We start from the raw sequence: 26,730 nt of genomic DNA on the forward strand, positions 1-26,730 counted from the left end.
ATAACCACCACTGGTGCAAACTTGTCCCCAAATACGAGGTCTCCACTGCCGCTGCCCCGCTTCCAGATTGCTGCTGCTGACCACAAACCACAGAGCTGGGGTTTCCTATGTCTGCTGGTGCTTATGTTGCACAGCTGGGTGGAATATATAAATTCACAGAATGTCCAGATTTCGCACAGGAAAAGCAGAACGTACAGTTTTACTGTTCTTGTGTTTAGGGGTTTTTTGGTTACTTTCTTTTTTGTTGTTTGGTTTGGGTTTGTTTGTGTTTGGGGTTCGGTTTGTGGGGTTTTTTTCTAATATTGTGACATTCAGATTTTACCACAGGGAGAAACTGGAGCATTTTTGCTTAAAAATGAGCTTTAAGTAAGTGACTTGCATGAGGATGAAGTTTGCAAAAGTACTGCCAAATTTCCTGTGCACCTCAGTCCCACTTTGAGCACCTCGGTCTGTCAAACCATGCTCCTTCAAATACACACTGAGCTGGTGCTCAGCCCTTGATGGCCCTAAATTAGCAGGCACCTGTATTTCTGACATTGAAGCTCCCATGGTATCTGAAATCTTGCTTCTGGTCATATTTAGAAGTGCCTCAGTCCTGTCAGGACTGAGCAATGTGGTACCTAACTTGTACCTTCATCTGCAATGTGAGCCAAATGCTTTAATATTCTATGACAGCAAAATCTGGGTCTCATCCCTTCAAGGCCAAACTGCTCTAAATCCTTCCCGGATCTTCCCAGCATACTAATGTAAGTGAGGAGCAAACCTGAACTGTGCTCTCTTTCACAGAATTATGGCAGGACGTTGAATAATCCCCCTCTTGGCTTTCTGAAATTAATTTCAAGGCCTTATTAAAGAGGTGAGATCTTCCCGAGCCCTGTGTACTACTGCAACTGTGGCTGGCGTGGGCACAGGTGGGCTCTCGGTGGCACAGCTCTTCTGGTCCTGGCATGGTCTGCCGCAGCCCACACAGGTGGTGCGCAGTGGCTTGGCCTCCTTTGCCCATAGGAATGTCCTCCTTGAAGTCTCTTTTCACCTCTGCTTCCACGAAGCTGGCCCTGCTGTGCACTGTCCAGCCTAGGGAGTGGTGGGATCCAGCTGTTCATCAAACTGGACACAAACAGGTCTTTTCCCATGAATTACAGGTAAAGCTACACCCCATCTATGTAAGAATAAAGATAAGAAATGCTTTTCCATTTTTTCCTGTATTTCTTTGCACTAATTATGTATCATGAGAACTACTGGTGCAAAATAGGCTGTCCTCCTCAAAGTTACATGTAACAGTGGATAATCAAGATGACACCTACTCACTGCTTACATGTAGCCCAGCAAAAACGCCCTGTGTGGTTTCCAGGGCTAGCTGCAGTAGAGAAGCAAATTAGGTATTTTCTTGTGGCCAGGAGCCCAGGCTAATAAACTCTTGCAGACCTAAGCTAGCTTTTCATGCAGACAGTTTGTGGCTTCCTGCATTGTGTTTCCATTTGTATTGAAAATTACACTGGAGCTGGCATCACTGGAGCTCTGCCAGGGCTAATGGGCCCATCCAGCCCCATGCTGACTCCTGAAGAGCTCCTTGGCTCCTTCCTGCATTGCTGTTCTGGTGCCAAGGAGCGCTTGTGACCGGGGCATGTGCAGGCAGCCCAACTCAGGATCCTGAGCTTTTCTTACTTACTGTTTTATTTGTATTTAAAATTTTTTTAAATTTTATTTTAGACACCTTATGGCTCTGCTGGCTTCAGGAAGGTGCTGTGCTCCATGTATTCAGTGAGTGTGGGGTAATGCCTTGCTGTAGGTTTAATCAGCTCAGCAGCAACCTGGAGAAAGGCTGTGTACTGCCCAGAAACTCCTTCCATCCAGTCACCCCGGCACTGTGCAAAGCCGAAGACATTGCCCACGTCATTGCTCCACTGAGGGGTTCTCCAGTGTACCTGGTACTGGGCACACAAGGCAGCCGTTGGGCAGTGTCTCAGTCGCCAGAGATGATCCCAGCAGAGCTGCGCCGTGAAGAGTCAGGGAGCGACACTGCACCCTTTGTGACGGCCAGGCCCGCAGTCCCTGCACCGCTTACTCTTCCAGAGGGCAAGGCAGCTGCGAGCCGGGCAGGCAGGCTCACGGGGGTGGTCTGGCGAGGGCTTGCCACGGGTGGTTAGCACAGGGAGCAACCCCCCGTGCCGGCACAGGGGTGGCGAGCAGAGGGGCCAACGCCATCAGACAGTTCTGAGGGGAAGGACGAGAGGCTGACCTGCGGGAGCAGCCCCAGCCCCTTGCGTGAGCACAGTGCCCTTCCTGAGCATCACCTGCCTGCTCTCAAGGGTTCTGCTCTGGGGTTTGCTTCTGGATTTTGCCCCGCAAAAGTCACTGGGGGACGAAAGGCACATAGCCTGCATGTTGTTTCCATCTCCTTTTAAAAGGTGAATGAAGTAAGAGGTGGCAGGTTTTCTGTTTCTCCTCAGACAAGCCCTTCTGTTTACTCAGGATGGAGAAATGGAAGGCCCTGGCTGGTGCCCTTGTTGATGCAAATTTACAATTACTTTTTGTCTCATGTTTTTTTGAAGGAAGCCAGCAATAAGGTGGAGTTTGGAGAGGTTCTCCGTGCTTGAATGAGCATACCTTGCAAATTGACAAACACCCCCTGAATGGGTCGTGTAATTACTGATTGTAATGTGACATCCCACCACCACCACCATGCACCCCAGCCAGGCTGCGTCCACTGTCGGAGAACTGCTGAGATTCTGGAGATGCCAGAAAATGGACAAATTTGCCCTGAGCATGTTTTCACTCATTTTGGCATAGCTCCATTAATGGATTAAACTATGGTTCGTTAAGCAGTGGCTGCTGTGGAAGTTGCGGTGACATTCTGGGGAGGCTGCCTCACAGACTGCCGCGCAGTCTGGCACACCTGGAGCACCCTGGGGTCCCGGGAGAGCTGGTGTCCCACATCGTCCCTGCTGTCAGGTGCTGTGTCACTAAGCCACTTGCTCTGGAACTGAAGTTAGTGAGTGGGAAAGGCTCAGCCTCTTTTTTTGCTATTATTTTTTCCTGTTGTTTTGTTTGTTCTTGAGAAGCGGTGCCTGCCATAAAGCAGTGCCCAGTTTAGCTTTTATCTTGTCATGGAGGGAAGGGTTTCCATAAGCGTAAAGGACAGGTGGTTGCTGGGCCTTCCTGAGGTGAACCCGCACCTCGCTCTGCCTTTGCAAGCTCCCTCTGCAAGGGTGGGTGCTTAGATCCCTTTTTCCTGCGACGCTAGAAATTATGCTTTTGTGCTTCACTTTCCTCAGAATTTAAGGAAAGGCTCTTGCGGAGTGGGGGTGTGTTAGTGTTGCTCTGTGGGTGTGCATGTGTGTGCTGCCTGCATGTGCCGGGGCGAATGGAGGCGGCTGGGGCTGCAGGACTGAACCAGGAGGGTCTCGCCTTCAAGCATTGGTCCCAGCACCCAAGCGCAGGATGGGTGCCAACCCCTGCCGGGGGGGTCAGGCTTGACAGTGCTGAGGTCCTACACCTCCTTGCTTTTCTTTTGCTTGCTCTGGGCTAAATGCGTCCAAGGCTTGAGAGGAATTTTAGAAATGGACTTCTCAGGACCCGAAAAACTGTGATTTGCTGTTTCTTAATCTCAGTTAAAACTGGTTAGCAGTTCTCTAGTGAAAACTGAAACTTCTTGAAATCGGGAAAAAGCTAGGAGGCAGCTGAGTGCATGAGATGGCTCTGAAAGGCGATGATGGTGGAAAAAGACCTGCTGAGCAGAGGTGGGATCTGCCGCAGCAGTGGGGAGCTGGCAGGGCTGGGTTAGGCAGCCCGGGACAGCGGTGGGGAGCATCCCCAGCCCAGGCGGCAGCAGGGAGGGGGCTCCCTGTGGACAAGCACTCTGAAGTGCCTTGGTCAAGGCAGCAAGTCATGGGACTTCACTACAGGTTTGAAGTACATGAAGTGCATCGCTGTTGAAAGCCTTGCTTTTATGTCTTAAACAAGGAATTAAATTAGTATGTAAGCCATTTCTCTGTGTTTATGCTGAAATGTTACAGTGGAAATGTTCTGACACAGAGAAGCTAAAGTACTCATTTTTCTTACATTTTTGTAGAGAAATAAAACTACAGTTTATTTCCTGTTCTGTGTCTGAGAGGCTGTACAAGAGAGTTAAAATTGAAAGACAGGCAGAATTTAAGGGAATAGGACCTCTGTCTGTTCAGAATGATTCAAGCTTAAAGATAGGATACTGCTGCATTTTCACTTCAAGCATCATTTCATTGATATTTCTGACATTTTGGAATAGCAGAGTGAAAAAAACAAACAAACAAACAAAACAACAACCAGGGATTTTTTTCAGTCAATGGATTGAAAAATGTCTTCCTGGTGTTTTACCAGAGTGCTGAAAGACATTTCAAGGAAATAAGTATATGTATATATGCAAGCACATATATAAATAATAATCTTTATTAGAGATAAACTTTGAGGGAAAACAACATGACAAGCACAACTACTGTAAATGGTACAAATCCATTAAAGAGTGCAAGTACCAGGAGGCTGCTTTTGTGTTGAATGAAAGTTCACACAACCTAAGGTTGCCTCCAAATACAGAACTAACCCGAGAGTTTGGATTTAACACTGACTGGCCCTGTCATATTTCCCCTTAATGAGGCTCAGCTCTGAAGAAAAGGAGGAAGAGAAAATGGTTGGTGTGATAAGCTGTACGATGCAGTAATTGGATCAAGCTGAGACACTGGTGGCCTTTAGGAGCAGCAGCAGAGACTTGTAAGCGGGTTGGCATATGCAAATTGTTTTCTTTATAGAATCTCCTCAATACAATTTTTATCTTCAAAATGGGACAGGCAGAAAAATCATGTTGTGGAATCTGGGAGAGTTACATGTTTTACATCCCAACCTGATAGGACATAGGTGGTTACACCTTTGACCAGATGACCTTTCCATGCCTAGAAAATGTATCGTGAAATTTTAGGAGCCATCTTCAGTGTTGCTTAGTGGTTGTAAGGAGCTTTGGAGACTGACTTTTGGAGTGCAATACCTACAGGAGGAGTTAGGTGACAGCTGCAACAGGTTTAATCCTAGTAAGTCCGGAGCAATCAGGTGGATCCAGACCTCAGTGCAGTATTTAAAGCAGAAATATTCTCTGTGGGTGTTTTCCAGCTCATATCAAGAGTTTACAGAGAATATCTCCAGGTGTAATAGAAGCCATATTGTTGTGCAAATCCAATTTTAAATGATGCTAATGATTAATTTTTCTGATGTAGCCTAAGACACCACATTATCCTTGATTTCAGGAATAAACTTCTTGTGTAAAAATTGGATAAATTTAGTTATAAACTAAGTGATTTGATAGACTGCTCTAATTCAGCCAAGACAGTGCAACTCTTTCCTAGGTTAACTGCAGTGCAGACCAGTAAAAATGTGGACTATCAGGGTCCTGTCCTGTTCATTTTACCTTGCAGATGAAATAACCTTCCTTAAAGGTCTGAATTTGACATTCACTTTTCTGCTTGCAGTGTACTTCTCAGGCTGTATCCCAGCCCCTGGCCTTCCTTTGTGTAGCTCAGCATCCAAAAGGCTGCAAGCTGGCCAGTCCAGGGTAACTTTATTAACACTATTTGGGAAATTAAAAAAAAAAAATCACATTTTGAACAAGCAAAATAGTACTTTACTAATAATCTACTAGGAAAGTAGGCTTTAGTATTAGTGTTATACTTGTTTAGTATGTCCATGATACTGTGGAAGGACATTTGGGATTGGTCAGATTGCACCTATGCAGAGAATAAATCACAAGCAGATTGCAAGGGACTATGACGCTTCCAGTTCATAGTAAGAAATGGTAAGAAAGACCTCACCAACTTTTCCTCAAGTCTGTGGCAAAATGCATCAAGTCAGCTCTGTCAGAAGGCCCCCTGCGCTTCTACTGGGACTGGCTATTACATTTGCTATTTCTTATCGGTAGTTTTATAGATCACAGGGATTGCACCAGGATTTTTTGGCCCTCCGTGCACCAAAGACTTCAAACATACCATAGAAAAAAGTCTTAAAGCACTGACAGTGTCAATTTTTTTCCCCATTCACAAACTAAATATAATAATTTCCACTGGATAAAAATGATTGACATTTCTCAAGTTGCCACCAGCAAAATTCTTGGATCCCCAAATACTTTACAATAATTAAGTCATCCTCACACAATTTCTTCAGGGATCATAGCGGTACTGCTACTGAAGCTTGGTTTCCTAAGGAAACTCAATCTCTACGCTCGTGCTATGGATCTGTTAACTCACCGCTTTTCCTCTTTGTGAACTTTTCAACTATACCAACCAATTTCAAATAAATCTGTCAGTATCAATACCTCAAAGATATCAAATCACCGCAGGCTCTGTGGCAATCTGCAGTGCCATCGCTTAGGGACAGCAGGTGCTGCAGTTACCTTGCGGCAGTAAGCAGTGCAGCAGAGCAAGGGGCGATGCAGGTGCTCCTGCAACGGGGCAGGCGCTGGCTGGAGCTCGAGCGGTGTCAGGGGTAAGATGTGAGCTCAATGCACTGCTCCTGCCACTCCCAAATGGCTGGTTTGTGTGTGAAAACCTATCTTCCAAGGAGACCTTAGTGACTTGCAGAAGAATAGACCGTGTCCTTGTGGCTACCTGCCGCTTGGGGATGGCATCTCCTCGCCAAGCATTTGTCTGGGTACACGTGAGGTCGCCCCAGTAAGGACTCCAGGCACACTTGTTCTTCTGCAATGTCTTCTCAGGTGCTCGTGATGTATTTGTAAAGGCCTATGGTACTACAGTCATACAAAGCACTTCAATAGTGTTTTCAAATCCTTTTGGGAAAGAAAGAATGCATTATTGTAATGTCATCAACTGGAAATGTCTAGAAAGGACAGCTGGTTCGGATCGGGCCTTTTATAAGCTCCAAGTTTTTATAACTGTTCCAGTTCAGTCGTGACTTTTTTGTTTTAAATAGGTGCAGTGCCACCAAGCCTAATGCATGTAGCTAAGAATAGTGCTCTGTTACAGCTTAATTTATTATTGAAAAATAGCCATGTTGGCCCAAAACAAGATATCCCAATAGAACTGCTGGAATACCAGCTATACTTGTCCGTGTCTGCCTTGCCCAGATGTGGGAAACTCTTCTTATATATGAAATTTGTGTCATACATATATGCATAAGTATTTGTGTGGAAAGAAAACGTAGATGCAAATCTCCACTTTATGTAATACTAGTATACTATTACGTACTTAATCAAACATTGTTTTTAAAAAAGACTTTGCCAATTAAAAAATCCCAAAACTCTCTCCTTTTAAAAAAAAAAAAAAAATCCTACGGCTTGTACCTTCTTTGAGACAACACCTGGGATAGAGCTCTCGTAGTTCCACTGTGTTCCCCAGCCCTGCTGCTTCATGCTGTGAATAGGAGGGGTGGCACTCTGCCCCCCTCGCACGCTGCGTGTTGCTCCTGCCTTTTTGCTTTTCCAGAAACATGTCTTTTTCTACGTAGGTAGGGGCGATGTGCCATCTGTTGGGGAGATTAGCATCCCCGAGCCGGAACCCTGCAATACTCCTAGACAATATATAGGAAATGTATTACCAGAATGTAGTGACTTGTATTTGCATTTCACACATTTAGCTTTGCTTCACACATTCCTCTCTCTCAGACATGATAAAGGGAGGGAACGCTCCATTTCTTGTCAGCGTGGATGGATGGCACCCCTAGAAGAGTATGCATTTGAAGCAATATGTTCTGCATCACTGACGTAAGCTAAGATGCTGTTAAGGCCGGGCAGGTTTGTTTTCCTATTCAGTGCTAGTGAGCGGGGCACTCAGGGACTTGGTGTCCTTGAATTTAAAGAAGATTGAAACATTGCATTGTTCAGAATGAAGGGAACAAGGATGGGAGCAGAGTGATGCTGCGGCAGACAGTAAACACTTGATTGCAAGAGCTGAATGGGCTCAGCCTGCATTTTGAATCTCGCCACGGTCTCTTATTTCACCCGTTTGTAGTCCCTGACTCTGCCGTCAGTTCCAGGTTTGTTCCTGTAGTTTCTCTCACATTTTTCTTCAGGTCTGCAGTGCTGATGGTGCACCTTGGCAGATGAGCAGTTATGCCCAAGCGTTTATGAATGAGGGATGCCAGGGTAGTGATGTATACGAGATAATTTCTTCCTGTGTTTTGTCTTTTTAAAATTGAAAGTTGTCCTCGTGAGACTCACTTGTTAGTCTCTAAACCCATCATTTTATACTGCGTGGCAGGGCTCTAATGGTCAGGGTGCAGAATTGTTTCTGAATTTCTAGAAGGAAAATTTTATCAGTAGCAATCCCTGTCGTCTCCCCTGTCCTACTCACCAAGCAAGTCCATCGTTCTCTCCTTGTTTCCCGTTCCACCTGGGGAAGACATCAAGGTAGTGAATGCTAAGCATTGTGCTCATCTGCATCTTGCCAGGGCCACTTCTTCTCCTGTTTCTTTACTGTTTTGTTGGAATAGCTAATAAACAGGGAGTGAAGGAGGGGGGCAACACCTGCAAAGAAAACCATAGTAGTTCCCAGTGAAATTCCTTTGAATATCCAGAATTTTTCAGATCTGTCAGTGGCAACCAAGACACATGTAAAATCATAGTTAAAGCTAAGATGGGGAAAGAAAAATGCTGGTGTTTTCTAACTGGTATTTGACAGCAATAACTAATTTTAACTCAATGGAGAACTAAGTTCCTTTCTGGAGCTGAAGGAAAGAAATAGAGATAAATTCAATGCAATACATTTGTAATAGAGAAAGCGACTTTTCTGGCATATTCACAGTGCTTGTTAAATGGTTTGCTCTTGCAAAAAAGTCTCTAGAACTGCAAACTATAGCTGGATTTACAGATGCTTGGAGGGACTTTTGAACTTTGTCTCCTGTCTCTATTGGATGGATGATCAGGACAGCAGCAAACAATTGTGACTTGCTCTCCTTTCATTCTGTATGTACAAACTAAAACGTTTTTTGTCAATTTATTCAATACCTTATAGTTGATCCCCACGATATCTGGTAGATGCATCCTTGAGTATGATCATCCTTTAGAATGGCATCTTAAAATATATATAAACTAAGTTATATTACTGTGTGATGCATACAAATGCATAAAACACAGAGCATAAAGAATGATGTCTCCACTCTTTGAAAACAACAGTATTTGCAAAAGCTACTTTAAATTTCAATCAACAAGTTCTGTAGGATGGGTTTACAGCTAACTTTCCATCACTAATTGCTACAAATATTTCCCTGGTAATTGCTGCCACCAATCGCCCTTGCCATTTGGCTGCATTATAGACAGGATTTTGGAAAAAAAATTAGAAATAGCTCAGTATATAAACTAACACATTTCTGCTTTAAATGTCAGGCGTTGCTCAAGGGCTGAAGGCACCACAGTGTTTGCATTTGCCAGAGCTGGAGACACTCGAGGATCTAGTTATGCCCCTGCTGGTGCATTAAAGGAGTGACTTCAGGCCATGGATGGGTGCACTTTGGTCTGCGGATCTGATCTCCAGCTGTGCTTGCACACTGGACATGTCTTGCTTACAGCTGTTCGGAGAGGTGTTCAAGACTGCAGCAACCAGCACGAGGATGAGCAGGTCTGAGGCACGGATCTGTGTGCGTGAGTACCACCTTCTTCCCTGTAACACGCCCACCAAAACCAGAGGCCACAGTCTAATACGTGAGATTTCCTGTTGTGCCTTTTGGCGCTCGTCCGTAACTTTGATCAGGCAGAGGGGAGAGCTTGAGAAGGACGGCTTGAGACCTAGCTAATACGTGTGAAGATCGTGCTAATCAAACAACTAGAGACACAAAGAAAAGCTGATGGGTCATACCTGAAGGAGTGGGGCTGCCACCCTTGGACCAAACACTCAGCCAGAGGTGGGGAGGGGAAGGTGGACTGCTGTGCTGAGGGGAGGTCTAGTGAGGTGGCACCAGCGTGTGGCACTGCACAAGTGACCATTGGCCAGCTCTGGGAATTAGCCCCGCTGCACAAATTGCTCGGTTGCACTTCTCAGTGCTCTGGATTATGCACGTTCTTCTGATTCCTGATGCTGCAGTGCGTAGTAATATCCTGCATGACGTTAAATTCAGTAGCAAACACCAGTGCGGAGGCTTGTAAGACCGGTGCAGTGCTCGGGGACCAGCAGCAGAGCAGGGCTAGGGAGACACAGGCTGGAAGCACTTCTTCCATCGGCGATGATCAAAATGCCAAATCTGTGGCTTAAGGTCAGGCATTGTCCCAGACAGACAAGAGCTTTCCCTCCTCCTGTTGCTCTGCAAGGCAGACTTCCAAAGGCCTCAGCTTTGTTTTCACTCTACATGTTCATTACTACTTTTTAATGACTGAATTCTCACTCAACCATGAAATAATTTAGGGAAAACTGCATTAGCAAGCAGACTTGCTAAATTCATAATTAAGGTATTTTCAAATATTACGGATGGAAATTAATTTACTGTGCTGTCTGTGGAAACAGTGCAGAAGACAGTAGGTTGTCTTGTGGAATATTTATGAAATACTTGCTGGTATTGGCAGAGGACATAGACAAGTCCGTGGCAATGCAGCAGTGAGGGTGCTGGTGTTTGTGTAGCCTGGGAACATTTATTTCCACAGTTCAAAGAGCAATCAGCGGACCATTATTTCCGCTCCCCACCCACGATAACCGAGCAGGGTGCTGTTCTGGCAGCGAGGCCATGCCCCACCGAAAGGTGCTGGGGAAGGGGGTGAAGCCGTCCCTGCGGTGGGTGCTGCCTGCTGCAGGGAGAGGTCTCGGCACAGCACCTCCGTGGAGGGAAAAAAGGCAGGTGATGCAGAGTCTCCCTCTAAACCTACTGTTATTTGAGGAGATGTCCAAAAAGCACAGTTTCCTTCCAGGCCCCTCAGGCAGGGGGTTTGCAGGCTGCAGACCCCGCGGCAGCGCAGGCAGCCCTGCATTCAGCAGCATCGCCTCGGTGGCTGCTGGAGCTGAGGTCAATTGCACGGTGCTGGCGGTGACATACCCTGAACTGATTTTTTTTTCTTTTTTCTTGTTTAATCATATTTCCCCTTAATTGTGTCCAAGGATGTTTTTTTAAGAGGAAACTGGTGGCGAGTGTGTTAGAAGGTCCCTGGAGGATTTTAGCGAAACATCAAATGTCCTCCTGTCCCTTTGCAGCCCAAACACTGGTTAGCTCACCTGTTCTGTCACCTCTGCCAGGGAGACTGGGGCTGGTGCCAGTCAGGGAATGGGCAAGGAAAAGGTTTTGGCAAGGAAAAAAGTTGTTTTGGTGAAACTAAATTGTTTCACAGAAATGACAGGCTTTTAATGCATTTACGTTGGATAAAGACATGAAAAACCTAATTTAAATTGTTTTATTTGGGCTAATTTTGTTTCAGAAAAGGAAATGAAAATTTCATTTCTGCATGTTTATTTTAAAATATTTTTTCAAATTAATATTGACTACTGTCATCTTAAATAATTTAAACATTCATTTTCAGCTTTTAGTTTAGAAATAATCATGAGCTCAACCTGCTGAAAATAAATGGAGACGCTGATGTAGCAAAACAATGATTTTCAATAAGCTGGTTCTAAGAGGCAGCCATCCTCACTGATTTAACAAGTGACATAAAAGAATAGGAAAATTTCAGCATTTCCATTACATAATGATTCCAGTAGGTGATGCAGTGAACTGAGCATCTCACAGCTGAGCTGTTAGGATAGAAAGTAAAATAACTGAATAGATAAGATTCAAAAAGAAAAATCTGAAATTGTGATTACAATAATTTTGGTATTTTTTTTCTCACATTTCCTAGATTTTAGGAGAAACTTTTTTTTTTTCCCCAATTGATACAAATACAAACTACGATCAGTAAACATGTCCTGCAATCCTGTATTGCAACAGGCTGGCAGTATGACAGAGTGGTTGAGCTGAGATTAACCCAAAATGAGCAGGAGTATTTGTACGCACAGGAGAGGAGAGAAAAGACAAGGCAGAGTAGCAGTCCTGCTGCTTCTGAGGGGAGGCTGAGCAGTCGCGGCACTGATTGCACCCACGTCTGGCCTCTTGGAGCTGTGTCGGGCACCTGCCTCTGGCAGGATTTGCAGCCTGTGTAACTCGAAGTCGGTGCACCCTACATGGGCATGTGTGGTCCACGGAAACCCCAGCAGGGAGTTGTAAATCTCACGAAAGGACTGACGCCAGCAACGTGAGGTGGTCCCCTCTCACATCGCTGCTGCATCAGTCTACAAAAACAGGGTGGAGAAGGCAAAGAAGGAGGTGTATTTTAGGAGGTGTAACTTTAAGATCTCAGTGGGGAAAAGTTTTGCATCCTTCCTTCATATGAGACTGTGCTGAACCAAGCAGGGTTAAACTTAATCACAAAAGGAATCCACACGGGCAGTGAAGGTGTTGATGGCCTGTCGCTGAGATGTGATGTCAGGATGTGAAAGTTAGGAATGGAGATGATGTGCTGTGTAGCCTGGTGCTACACCGCTGCTGTGTTTTCACAGGGAAAGCTGCTGTCAGCCTTGCCCTTGGAGGATGCGATGCTGGTTGTAGGGTGGGGATCAGGGATTCAGCTACCCCACACAGCCTCTACGGCTGCATCTCTAGCAGGCTGGCTTGTGGGGAGAGCAAGAGTTAACAGCTAACTTTGTTTTATGGCCAGTACATGTGGTAAACAAGATTATCTATAATGAGATTAGCCTTGGACAGGCTAAACCACTGATGAGTTCATCTTGGTCCGAGGCAACCCTGAAGCAGTTGTAGCACCACAGAGGGTCTGAAGTGGTGCTGGCTGTCCCAGCGTGCCACGGCCCTGCTGGGAGGTGGTGGCTTCTCCTTTTTAGATGGGAGGACAGCCGCTCCTGGTGACAGGCGGCTGTGAGTAATGCATCTCTCTGTAGGCATATGATGCAAATGGACTTAATAAGCTTCAAAGAATCATCTCTGGTTGAAACTGAGTACAGTTATAAGTTACACCGGGAAATATTTGTGAGGCACCCTGTGACAGACCCGACAGCGTCAGGTCTGTCACCAGCTGCTCTCTGTGCACATGTATGGACAGAGGTGGGAGCTTTGGGCTTTGCTGGTGCTGGCAGCCCGCTGTGAGAGGCAGAAGCTGGGCAGGACATGCAGAGCCCAGAGCCCCTCCTGTGACACAAGGAGGGTCAGGTGCAGAGCAGCGAGCTGCTGTGGCCTGGAACCCACCAAGGTTGCAGTGCCTGGAGGAACATACAATGTGTGTTATGGGGGGCAAGGGAGGGAATTGGTGTAGACTTCAATGAACGGAACTGCAACAAGATGCCCGACAGCATGTGTCCATGCTGTCCTTGAACAAGCAGACTTTTTATCTGGGACAGACTAAGTTAGTTATGGGTTTACGTAGGCACGTAGAGGGCAAAATAAAAAAAAGAAGAGTAACCTGGAAGCAGATTGAAGTCCTTGGCTTCAGCAAAACTGTCCTGTGTTTCCACATTGTTTTCTCAGTGTGTTGCACACAGCTTCTCTAGAGGGGCCACCCATAGCAAAAAGCACTGAAAGGCATAAACCCAAACAGGGATTTAAGAGAGAGGGCCTAAGCCTCTGCGAAGGAGACCTGGGGTGTTCCTGCAGGAGGTACGGTACTGCTGGGGAGAGCTGGACACACACTATGCAGATCCAGCCTCAGATGAGCTTGTATTTGCTAATGTAATTTAAATCACTGGTTCTGACCTCCCATATGCTTAAACCAGCCATTAGATCTCTGTGTCTTACAGTGGTGTAAATTAAATTAAAATCTATCCTTGTAGTGCTGTTGCAATGAAGCACTGATCTAGTGGTGGTTTCATGCCAGCTCAGCATTATCCATCCAGGCTGTCCCAGTAGTCCCACTGGGAATACATCTCACAGTCTGAAGTTCCTGCTACAGTAATGCACAAGGCAAATGGAGAATTACAAACATTTTAGCAAGCACCATTTATATTCCAGCCAAGCCACTGCCACTTGCTGGTTTTGGACCCTTTGTTTCCTTGGCCAAACCTCACTGTCACCCATGAGCTTTTCAATATTCAAAATCTAAATCAATTTGGTAACTTCTTTTTTTTCCCCCGATCAAATATTAAATGGTTATTCTACTTTCAGTATTTAGTCTTTTTAACACATTTAAATTCTTTGACACATTAAATTCTCTGTTTAACAGAAGAAAATATGACCTAAAAGTCTTTGAAGCAAACCTACTCCTTTCTTTTCCTGTTGCTTTTCACTAAACACGTCTGTAGTGCTAAACTGAAACTATGCTGCTTAAACTTGATAAAGTACTGCATCAACAACAAAAAAGGAAAATAAGACAGACAAAAAGAATAGAAAGCAAAAACCTCATAATTCGCCAGAAAGGCTTTTCTTTTCCATCTCATATTATGCAGTGTGCAGAAGTGTCCAATTTGAAAAACTGACTCAGAGCAAACTGCTAGCAAGAGAGCAGGCATAAAAGCAGATACAGAACTGCTCACAGACTCGGATTAAGTGAGTTTCTTGCCAGCCCTTCCCCACCCCCCAGCATATTACAGATCGGAGAATTGAGCGAGCTGTGTCCTGTGTCCCGCAGTGTGTGTGCATGCGTCACATGTCAGAGGCATAGCAAGGGACACAAATTCGTCTTGGAGGTTCTCAGGGCTGGCGAGGCCTCGCCAGGGTCACCCCCTCGGCTCCCAGCATCGCCTGGGTGCGTGGCCCTGCTCAGCTGTACCTGCACTCTGCCCAGGGGCCAGCGGGCATCGTTTGCTTGGAGGGTGCCAAAAATACAGACGAACTAGATAGAACAGTTCTGTGTATTAAATTCTCTCAGTGCAAATTGAGAGTGAGCGTATGAAGAGGAAGATTGGTATTTGCTGTATTTCTCTTCCTCAGAAACCCTATTAGTGATCTCCCACTTCAGCACTTCACTTGTTGGTTAGTCCCCATTCTCCAAATGCCACTATGTCACAGAGGGAACATCAGCCCAGAAATAATTAGTATGGCAATTTGGCGCTCACTCTGCAAATTACATCTAGCAGTTGCATGCAAAATTGTCAGTAGAAATCATCTGGCTCTTACCAAGAGTTAGTTTAATAATGGAGCTTGTTTTGTTACTGCCGCTATTATGCTGAAGTCTGTGGTTAAGATTTGTTTTCCCCTCTGGCTGATGGAAACATCTTCTAGCAAAAGTGAGAGAAATGAAGCTTTTTCTGCTACACTGTGCTTTGTTGGAGTGAGAAGTCCTGAATCAATGTCTGTTCAAAATATGTGTTCACTGATACTGACTTTCTGGGGAGATGCACCCAAACGCTGTATTTCATGCACATAATAGATTATTGGAGCTCTTCCTGTTATCACTAATTAACTATTAATTTGTGCAGAGACAATGATACAATTTCCCGCTTCTCAGGTGACTGCTGAGCCCAAGGTGAACTGTGATGCTTCTTGGTACAGAGGAAGAAGGGCACCAGGAAAGACTAGAAGACACCACTTCCCTCTGTAGAGGAACCAGCTCTTCATTACGGTAAGATACATTGCCCTCAACTGAATTTGACTTGTCTCCATCCTTAATGGATGTTCTCAGGATGCTTATGAGAGAAATACACACTATATTTTTCTTTATGCCAACAAACCCTATCTTGGACTTGAGAAAGCTTCTTCAACAAAAGTGGGGTTTGCCCCAGCAGGTACAGTCCCCTGAAAATGTCTCCTTCCAGCGTGTCAGCACCATCCCAGCAGCAGTATTTTGCCCAGCTTTCAACCACCTAAGTGACCTAGCAATCAGCCTTTCCTGCAGCAGCAGGAGGTTCTGCAGCAGACCTTGTAGGTGAGATTTTAAGCGAGGGAATAAGAGATAACCACCAGGCTGCTGTCAAAGGAAAACACAACATCCTTATAACAGGGACACTACTGGATTTCTGAGGCTGGCTTTCAAAATGGGTCCAAAATATATATCCAGTGATGCAGCACCTCTGGAAAAAAAAAAAAACCACAGGCGGGTGGTGTACTAGCTGGAGAACGGTAAACAACAAGGAATGGGCTGGTTTGTGTGTGTGCACTCCTGCCTCTTGGGCTTTTCACACGCCCAGGAGTTATTAGAAGACAGCAGGTACTGCACATCAGCTGTCTGCAACTGTACACATGCACATCGTTACCAAATGCCAGGAAATGCACGTTAGTTTGGGCAGCTTTCCTTGGTTTTTCTTGCAGCTCAGCTGGTGGGAACTATGCTTTGTACCTGTGACTGCACCCTTGGTGGCACAGATTATACCCCTTTTTGAATGTGTGGAAGAATGAAGAGCTTTAAATGCACACTGTGATTATGTCTTCACATGGCAGGTTCTTCAGCTGTGTGCTGTTTGGCCACTGCTTAGATTTCATGTGTTGCTTTCTTCCCATGGATTTAAAGAAATTAAGCCTGCTGTCATGCCAGCTGTGTAGCCAAGGAGCTGGGTAGGGAGGGACAGAGGAAGGTGTGATTTTCACTGTTCATTTATTCCTTGGTGCCAGTGCTTGCTTGAACTGCAGTATAATTAACCAAACACCTGATACTTATGAATCACCTTATGCCATTTGTAATGGTAGTAAGTTACAAGCACTCATGGAATGGGGTGTTGCTCTAATTGTCATGCTTTTCTTCTGGCAACCTTTAACTCCCATTGGATTAGTAACTCCTATAATGATTGTGTCTGCCAAATTAAGCCATCTGTAAACACTAGAACTTCCCAAATTCATAGCAGCCATGTTTGGGAAATAATGTCCGCATCTTTTTTAGCTGGCTGCCAGGAGAAGTGGTCAAACGGTCAGTGTGTGTCCTGGTCCCTTCCTCTGGGAGTATCCTCTCCCTGTGCCATCGCAGCCAGTGTCTTCTCCACCTGGCTGCTGCAGTCCTCGGCGTTAGCACTGTCAATGGCCTTGACAGGCCACGATGCACTTGTGCTTGAGCCTTTCTGTAAGCAGAGGAAACGGCCTCAAGTTGCCCCAGGGGAGGTTTATACTGGATATTAGGAAAAAGTCCTTCACTGAAAGGGTGGTCAGGCATTGGAACAGGCTGCCCAGGGAGGTGGTGGGATCACCGTCCCTGGAAGTGTTAAAAAATGGGCAGATGTGGTGCTTAGGGACATGGTTTGGTGATGGGCTTGGCAGTCTGGGTTAATAGTTGGACTTGATGATCTCAAAGGTGTTTTCCAACCTTAATGATTCTATGATTCTGTGTTGGCAAATACTATAATGAAGACATTTGACAACACAGTCATCTGAACCCAAAGGGCTAAAGCAGAAGTGACAGAGTAGCTTCACCACTCTTGTTGCTGGCTTGTTAACATTTATTCTGCATATGCTATTACTGCATCAAAGTGATATTTTTCAATTAAGTGAAATGAAGAAGGAAACCTTCTTCGCTGTTTTTTTATTCTCCTGTCACATGTGCAGCAAACTCTGGATTACTCCAGCCCAGTCTAGAAGGCAGTGAGCACAAAAAATACTGAAGGCCTCAGCTGTGCTACCAAGCAGCCAGAGCAGGCAGAGGTGTGCACAGCCCTGGCAGCTGAGCAGCTGGGCTAGGGCAGGTTGCAGACACTGGGCTCTTGCCCGGACACACTGTTGGCATGGGCTCTGTCTGCAGAGCATTAATAAGCTACCCTGAATGGCAGTGCAGTATGCACGGCTCTGAAATGAGTCACAAATGAGTTAAAGCCCTCCCAGTAGCAAGGCAGTCCCCTTTGCACGTGTTGAACAATTCAAGTGCAAAGGAGGGACTTGTGCTTAAGAGCAGGCTGTATTCTGTGACAGAAACCAAAGGCTGGGCTCACTGTGTGATATTCATCCTTACTCCTTGCAGAAACCATGGAGGACGTGACACAGGCTGCTCAGGGTGGTGTCACCATCTAGATCCCCCCTCTGCAGCCACCTGCCACCTTGGGCCACGTCCTAGTGCACTGCAGCAATGATCACGCTCCCCTGCTAATCTTCAGTGTCAGCCAGCCTTGATCTAGACAGAGTCCGTGCCACTCAACTTGGCCTGTTGGTAAGCACTACATACAACTAATTATGCAAACAAAAGGTACAGTGTAATAACTGCCAGGTTGCTCACACCATACCAGCAACATTAAATGCCTCCAGGCTGCTCTTCAAGAGGGAGGACCAGTGGGAGCGGAACGGCCGAGGAGAGGAGGGAGAAAAACAGCCCATGGATGGGCTGTTGGGGTTGTCTCCCTGTTTTCTGCTGGTTTTAAAGGATCAGCTGGCTGATGCCATGGGCATCCTTGCGGAAAAGCCAGGTCAGAGAAAGCTGGGATCTACGCTAAGGACCTTAAGTGGTGAGAATTTTATTCTCTGTCGTCACCGTGGAGTGGCTGGGTGAGCAGCTCAGTGCATGCCGTGAGACGGGCTCGGGGGGTGATGGCTGCCTGCCGAGGGTTAGCAGGACGGAGGGAGTCATTGAGATATGCTGCCCTGAGACAGCTGAGGGCTTTGAAATGCGTGAGGTGACCTTCATTTTGATTTGGGGTGTGCAGTAATGAGCAAGTGGTGTGATGAATGCGTAAAGCTGACAAAAGGCACTGGCGTCTGTAAAGAAATAGGATGTGCAAGGTCAGGAAAGGTGTGCAGGGTGAAGCGATGTTTCAGAGGCAGTGAGCATGCCAGGCTGACTCATGAGCTGAACTGTGCAATAATCACTGGTAATTATTGCACACCAGCCAGAAGAAGGATTTGCATGCACACCACGCTGGACCATGGGGCCCGTTTGGGCTTTGGCATACTCTGCTCACAGCTTGGAGCAGACAGGCAGAGAGATGAGGAACCATTTTCAAACAGAGACAATATTCCGGTTGTTTTCCCATCCAGCTTCCAGGTGTGACATTGAGCTGTGTCCTGCCTGGGTGAGGAGACAGGGAGCTACTCTCTTCAGAGCAATGAAGGGCAGAGAAGTGCCTGTATTTACCCCTCAAAATATGGCAGTGCTACAGAAATGTGCTTCTGAATCAATAGCGAGGAACTCACTTATCAGCCAATATATTTTTCACTGAAATTAAAACAATGGAACTCCTGAAAAGTAATGAAACCCTGCGGGACAGGAGCACTCAGGTAACACAGGCTGTAGCTTACTGGCTGAGCGATGAGGTAACACATCTGCCTGGGTCTCCTGTGACAGAGAAATCCCAAGGGATTCCTGTTGTCCTGGGGGTCAGGTTTTGAGGCTGTGTCCTTGCAGTAGGAAAATAACCATAGTACCTCCCCTCTGGTGCAGTTAAGGCCCTTGTGTGATTTTGGTTTAATGTCACCTTACTCTCCCTTGATCTTGTCCAAATACGCAGCCAGGTTGGTGCCGATGGCAGTGAAAGTGCGTGTCGGTGTGTAAGGACATGGCGCAGATGAGTTTTACCCCAAGGCAGCTACCTGAACGCAGAGATTTTCTGTGTGCTTGTGAGTAGACCAGGCCTTGGAAGAGCAGGAGATCTACAGTTTTTGTGGTTGCAGGGCAGAGAAATAATGTTGTGCATTGGGCAGGGACTCCTAGAACCCCCCCGTTCACCACTCCTGGTACCCCTGTAACGCGGCTGCAGCAAACCCCGGAGTACAGACAGCTCTTGCTGGGGCTTTTGGGGGTGCACCCATTGGTACCTCAAACACCGTTTCCCATCCCCAGCTCGGCTTTAGGCTATGTCTGCTGTAGACGGAAGCGTTTGGAGATGGCTTTGGAGACAGACAGCTTTTTATCAGTGACTCATGTCTTGCTTAGAAACAGAAACTTAACCACGAGCAATAATTAGCATCTGTCTAGACTTATATATGAAATGTGCAATATATAAAGTATACATATTTATATAGACACACACACAATGTATTGCGGATAAGTACATGTGAGGCGCTGCTTGTATGCCTAAGATTTCATGCAGCGAAGTACCATTTCAGCTTAAGTAATACGAAGTCACACTCTTTCGGCTGTAATAATAGACATTCCCAATCTATTTTTAGCCGCACCTGGCTAATTCAGCAGCGCTGGGCTAACAGCGGTGCTCTCCCTTCTCCTTTCACGCTCTGCGGTTAGGGTGGCACGGAGCCCCGGCAGGAGCCCCCCGCCGGGCCGGGCTGGGGCCGGGACCCCCGGCAGGAGCCCCCCGCCGGGCCGGGCCGGGGCCGGGACCCCCGGCAGGAGCCCCCCGCCGGGCCGGGCCGGGCCGGGGCCGGGGCCACCCGCAGCCGCAGCGCCCGAGCCCGCGGCACCCGGCACCGTGCGGCCCTGCGGGCGGGAGGCGCCGAACCCCGCCCGGCCACAGGTACCGCGGGGACGTGACCGGCGCTAAGCGATGTAAAACCTCAAATCCGTATTACGGGTAACCGGGATGAAGGCAGGCATCCAAGGGGAAAAAAAAATAAGTCTGTCCCTGTGAACTTGGTGACTCGACAGCAGGTGGGCTGCATCCCCGGGGGCTCCCCCAGCTGCGGGCTGCCCTGGCCTGTGCGTGACCCAGCGGGGGTGTCCGCAGCCGCACCAGCGCCCGGCCCCCGGCACGGCCGCGGGCTGTGGGAGCAGCCGGCTCTGCGGCGGCTCCGGGCGCTGCCGCTGCCGCAGCGGGCCGGGGCGGCGCGGCGGGCCCGGGGGAAGGCTGCCCCCTGCCGCGGGAACGGGGCGCTGGCGCCGCGCCGGAGCACGGCCCGCCCCGGCCCCGCCCGCCTCCCGCCGCCGCTCTCCCGGCGGCCAAAAGCCCGAGGCCCGGGGCCCTGCTGCTGCCGGCGGCCCCGCGGCTGGGCCGGGCGCGGGCTTGTGCCCGAGTCTGCTCGGTGGGGCCCGTGCCCGAAGCCCGCCGTGCGGGGCCGGCCTGTGCCCCAGGCGCCGGGCTCGTTCCCGCGGACGGGCCGTCTCCAACCGCCCTCGCAAACCCGCCGGGGCGCTCGGCTGAGGAGCCGCCACCGTCAGCTGGATGGTGCCAGCTCAGTGCCAGGCGCTGGACAGTGCCCGGCGGGTGTAGGCACGGCTGACTGCTCAGCTGTCGATCAACCTTAGCGTAGCCCTCAGGAGAGAGGGATGCAAGTTTTCAGCCTTCGCTCTCCGGAGCGCCGGGGAGGTTAGCAGAGGACAGGGGCTTGCTTCCTCGCCGCGGTACGCGCAGCGGCCGTGGCCGAGGCCATGCCAGGGCCCCGGAGCCCGGGTGCTACTTCCTCAGCCCCAGCGCCAAGGCCTGGCCAGGGCAGGGGCCAGCGGGCTCGGCACCCTGGGAGAGGGAAGGAAGGCAAGGCCGGGCCCCGGCTTCGCTGGAAACACGGTTATTTCAAACAGTTATTTTTCCCCATGGTCAGACAAGAGGAGTCCCAATGAGTTGCAGCTATGCCCACCCCCCAGTCACTCCTGTCTTATTTGCTGGATGTCTAAAGTACCCAGCTGCCATTTTTAATGTGTGCCAAGTTCTACTAAAGGATATATAAAAAAGAGTTGTTAAGAAAAAAAAAATAAAGTAACATATATTAATTATTGTACCAATATCAACCTCTGTGTGGGAGACAGGGTGTTCAGATGCAATGCTGTTGGAAGCCACAAGCTCTGTTAATCATTACAGGACATAGTCTTCTGGCTAAACTTACACTGCACGACAAGTTGCCCAAAACTAAACCCCCAATCCAAAAAACTTAACGTTAACCGTTACATTTACTAGTCCAAACTCTTCACCTACAACACCATGATATGTAATGATAAAATTAACTTAGTTCTGTGTTACCAGGCAGCTGGGAGGATGCTTTCCGTATGCAAAGAGAAACAAAGGCGGGAGGAGAATATGGCACCAGCACTATCTGCAATGCGCACAGAGCCTTTGTGCTTAGGCTTTTGTGTCCAGGGCCAGTTGCCGTCTTTCACCTTGCCAGCTACATAACTTTCTCCTTCTGGGTCTTTGGGTATTTCTTACACAATGAATTGCCTAGGAGGAAGCACTTAAAATTTAATTCAGGTAGGGAAGGCAGCACGCGTGAATGATATAGACTGTACTAGCCCTTGTAGATTATATGATTTATACATTCGCTCAAACAGCAGTGAATGAGCAGTCTTATAGCAGGTAATATGCTATTGTGCTGTTACTTCTGTGCCTTGTCTTTTTAATGAAAGTGTTTATACCTTCAAAGTTAATTAACTAATTTCTCAAAATCGTTTACACATCTGCTCTGTTTTGAGTAAAACTTCAGTTTCACGTCACTAACTTTAGAGTTACATTAGAAAAAAGAAACACCCATCCCCCCCATGTCAGGTATGCTACTTCATTTGTAATGACTTCAGATATAGAATTGCTAATAATGATGAATTTCACGGGCTCAGGTTTGGCCTGTGACTTTGCACTGGTCGCTGCTTTGGAAGGGCAGTCAGGTAAATACTAGCTAAGAGCCTGTGTAGTACTCACTGTCACACTGCTGGCGCAAAGAAAGACTAAAACCAGCAAACCCAGTCTTGGGGGTTCACTGGCACCTACCTGGGCACCGTGGCCCCTCTGTCACTGGCAGGCAGCAAGTTAGAGCTGAGAGGGTCTCCGGTTCCTGACTGTACCCTACCTGACACCGTAGCCTCTGCAGCTACCTGCCACCAGTATGTTATGAAGAGCTTTTCCCACTGACCATGGGGCCTGTTCTGGCTACTGCTGGCCAAACCCCAAGACTGCCAAGGGGAGCGCTGGGTGTTGTGCACATCTCAGCCAAGCCCTGCTCATCCCGGTCCTCTGCAGGGCTGGTGCCGCACTGTCCTAGGGAGCAAGCAAGTGCAAGGGCAGCACCAGCAATGGCAGCCCATGAGAAAAGCAGTGCAAACAGGGCTGCCCCTGCCCCTGCCCGTGCCACACACCCGGAGTAGTCCTGCTTCCTTCTGCTGATAGGTAGATGTATTATTTTAATTAAGCTATTATTTCAATAACGATTATGACATGTGGGCATGGCTCGGGAAACATTAAAACCAAGGTAAACAAAAAGTGTAACACTCCATCTGCTTTTAACAGCACAGTTCAGCAGCATGACTGTTTAGGCAGCGTACATAGCTGAGTACTGTTAGTATTTACAGTAGAACACATCATGCCAAGTTTAGCCTACAAGCTGATCACAGGCATAAGGTTTCATTATTTTAAGTGATGTATTCTTTTCTGATGCGAAGAACACCACTTCTCTGCACCTAATGCTGCCTGTGAAGTCTGCTTTTCCACTTAAGGGATGCTAAGCAAAAGCTAGCCAAAGAAATGAAGTTAATTAAAAAAAATTATAATGTTCTTCAAAAATAACAGCTCGCCCTCTTTCCAACAAGGAAAAATACAAATAAAACCCCTTTGGCAATGCTGAGGAAATATCTGGGGCTGAGGTGAAAGGGACACAGCTTGACGAGTATGCTGAAAGCTGAATGTGGATTACCCGTGAGTGCAAAAATGAATAAATGTGTTTTATTCCATTATATTAATGAAATGGTTAATTCAGTTGCTATAGCAACAAGGAACAGCCATGCTAAAAAGCTAAAGGGCTATACATAATGCCAGATACAAGGTCTCTCTAATTCTAAAGCTGATTTCCTTAGCTACAATAGAAGTGATGTGTGTTTTCAATATCATCTTAAGCTTTTGCACCAAATCCTCAAGCTAATCCAATAAATAGGCTAGTAGCATAAAATACCATATATGTTTGCACCTCATAAAACTTATGAAAGGGGTTTACCTATGCACAATAACAAGAACAGATCCATGGAGTGCAGTGTGAGGCTTTTTAAAAAGACTGCTCTGCATGTGATGGTGAACCAGCAAATGTGTTACAATGGGAAGTTCCTACAGCTGCGAAGCAGGTGACTGCACGGGAAATCACTGCAGTGCTAGCCCAGATGTCAAGACATAGTTGTGCTTACAATCCTGCTTTACCTTATGGAAAATAGACTATTTTATAGTCTTTTCACTTGCATTTCACATGATTCGGTTTATAAATCATAATTCTTAAAGACTTTGATAAGGAATCCTGCAGTGCTTGCTTTTGTTTTAACATTGAAGTCGCAGAAAGGGTGACCTGTGGTCTCGTCAGCAGCACAGAGGCCAGAATATTATTATTAAAGTCTAAGCCAAAGCAAAGGAAAGAGGAGTGGCCGTTGTGCCCTTCAGAGCGGCCTGGGGCAGCCCCCGCACAACCAGTGCCCCCAGGGAAAGGTGCTGCTGCGGAGGCGCTGCCCAGCCCCTGTGCTTTCGTCAGGCTGGAGCCCTGCCGCAGCGCAGGGTCGTGTCCATTCACTCTCTCCCTGCTGTTACTTGAGATTTGTCAACTGCAACATTGCTCACTGTGCCTAAAATAACTGGAGAGAATATAGCACACCCATGGGAGAAACAGAAGGCACCGACTTCCCTCACTGAACTCGGAAAATTCGGTGTCCTGCACCTGCTCGAGTGACGTGGGTGACTGTTACCTGCAGGCCATCTGATTTGTGTGGTAACGGATGTTCAGTGCCTGAGAAACGATACTTCTCAACAACTGAGTATGATGATTTCAGTGACGAGGCCTAAACTTGTCTCCAAATCGTAAAAAAGTAAAAAGTTGTGAAAAAAAAAAAAAAGTAAAAGCTGTGACGGTAAGTAGTCTCTAGACTAAACAGGTAAGAAAAATGGCCTTAAGGATGATGATTACTTCTAGCTGGTGGTGTGTCTCTGGGGCATGCGGTGCCGACTGCCTCTTTCTTGGCTGCAAGGCAACAAAAGAGCTCTCACCACTGAGGGCAGTCGTGCTGGGGAGCAACTTCAACTGTATTGCAATGCTGAAGAACTAAAATGTTTGATCTTAAAAACGAGAAGGCAGGTCAATGGTTGCCACTGTGTTAGTCACTTCGTATGAAAATTATTAAGATTCTCCTGAACATCACATAGTACCTAAAAAGTGGGTGAGCAACAGCTTGAAACTATTTTTCTGCCTTTGTCTTAAGGATCCTGGTTGCCAAACATGAGTGGCCCACGCAATGCAGACAGAGAGGCAGTGCCGTAACCTCCCGCCACATCTGGAGGTGAGGAGGCAGTGCCGTAGCCGTCCCCGCCGAGGAAGCCTGCGCCGTGTAAGGTGCAAAGGCAGCTCTCTGCCGAGCACTGGGTTAGTTACAATCCAGCTGCCGGTAAGTCTGCCAGATTGCCAGATGTTGCCAATGAAAACCTATCTTCCACAGTTCATCAAAGAAGTGGAGCAGCCTGGTGAAGTGAAACCTTTGCCAATAAAATAAATATTTTATCTAAAGAATATTTTCTACTAGAAAATGTTGAAAAATATAAAATTTTAACAGCATGCCCAGCCCCATGTTATGGTAGATAAATAATGAAACATGCATACAGAATATGTTGGCAAGATCTTCTAATCGACAGGAAATATCTATGCTTAATGTTATATTTCTAAGGCTACAGTCCTGGATTGTGTTAAACAATGTGGTTTTATGAGGCATGGGGTTGATGACACTCAGTTGGGGTTTGGATAAGTTGCCTTGAATCTAGCAATCACTTTTGCCACCTTGAGATAAAAGGCTTAAAGACGACAAAGCTGGAGGAGCCAAAGATGACAGTAATACGTGCTGGAAGGTGGGAGTCTGCAGAAATGACAGCGAGCCACTCTGCAACTGCCAAGTCACCTCTCCCAGAAGCCACGCAGTGGAAAGCCCTGCATCCTCCAAGACACAACAAAGAGGGGCAGCGATCCTAGACAGGTAACTTGCATTTTGCTCCTGCCAAGTTTTATGAACTGAGCAAATGGTTGTCTGCAAAGAAGGCTTCCTCTAGCGACAGGTAAAGCATCGGAGCAAGGAGCAGTGTACATGGACATTGGCTTCAATGCTGGAGGTACAGGCTACCCCTCAGATTTGTGCACAAAGGCTAGTTTTAATTTTGCTAAGAGATCAAATTACTATTACATTTTAAATCAGGAAATTATGTATTTTAAAAACCCTGTGTGATTTTTCAAATGCAGCTATTAATGTTACCAATCCAGTGCCTTGGAAATAATATGTCTGTTCATCCTAGAGGCCAAAAACCAAACTGCCTGTATAGTCTGTTAGCGAGGCACAACATCTCTTTTTCCAATGAACATCTATGGGTGCACTGGGATTCACACAAGCAGATTTGGCAGCTTTTTCAAGTATTTCTTGGACTGCAGAGCATACACTGAACAGGGGGAGCTTTTTTTGTTCAGGAATATGATGTGAATAAGAATGTGGTACTGGAGGATGAGCTATGGCATTTCTATCATAATCTAATTTGTCAAATATAGTATACAATATTTTATAATAGCAATCAATAGGACAACACATCTAAAAACTGTGAGGGCTAGGGTTGCAGGATCTCACCCAGCATTTCTTTAATAATACATAATTCCTTAACTGCGTGACTAAATCACTGAAATATATGAGCTTAATTTGGAACCTTTTACACTTTGAAAATTCATATCCCTTTTTTAATAACTGGCTACAGCGTTCGCAGAATAGACCAGATTTTTCTGATTTGTTTCCTTGGTTCTTAAATGCGCTGAATGGGATGGATTTCCCAAGACAGATGTGAAAAACCTATAAAACCCAGGAATGTGTCCTTTGTGGCTCTCTCCCCAGCCTGTTTACACCTCGCCTTACCCTGATGACTTAAAGACAGTCCTGCAGGAGACCTTAATGTGGCCGTTTCTCCGAGTTCCTGCAACACACAGATTTATTGCTGACTGTCAGAGTCAGAAAGTATTCACATTCATTTGGGAACACATTTCCTGAAACTGTTAATGGACTTGACAGAACAGGAGTGGGGGAGAGGGCGA

General features: G+C 46.9%; 1 long non-coding RNA gene across 1 annotated transcript; it reads left to right on the top strand.

The window, feature by feature from the left end:
• Positions 1 to 9,372: 9,372 nt before the first annotated feature.
• On the top strand, positions 9,373 to 25,032 carry LOC119155409. Its single transcript, XR_005106717.1, has 4 exons — positions 9,373 to 9,610; positions 15,374 to 15,487; positions 17,804 to 17,989; positions 24,878 to 25,032. It is a non-coding gene; the product is annotated as an uncharacterized LOC119155409 (long non-coding RNA).
• The last annotated feature ends 1,698 nt before the right edge of the window (positions 25,033 to 26,730 follow it).

The sequence above is a fragment of the Falco rusticolus genome, chromosome 11, assembly GCF_015220075.1.
Source record: "Falco rusticolus isolate bFalRus1 chromosome 11, bFalRus1.pri, whole genome shotgun sequence".
Classification (NCBI taxonomy): Eukaryota; Metazoa; Chordata; class Aves; order Falconiformes; family Falconidae; genus Falco; species Falco rusticolus.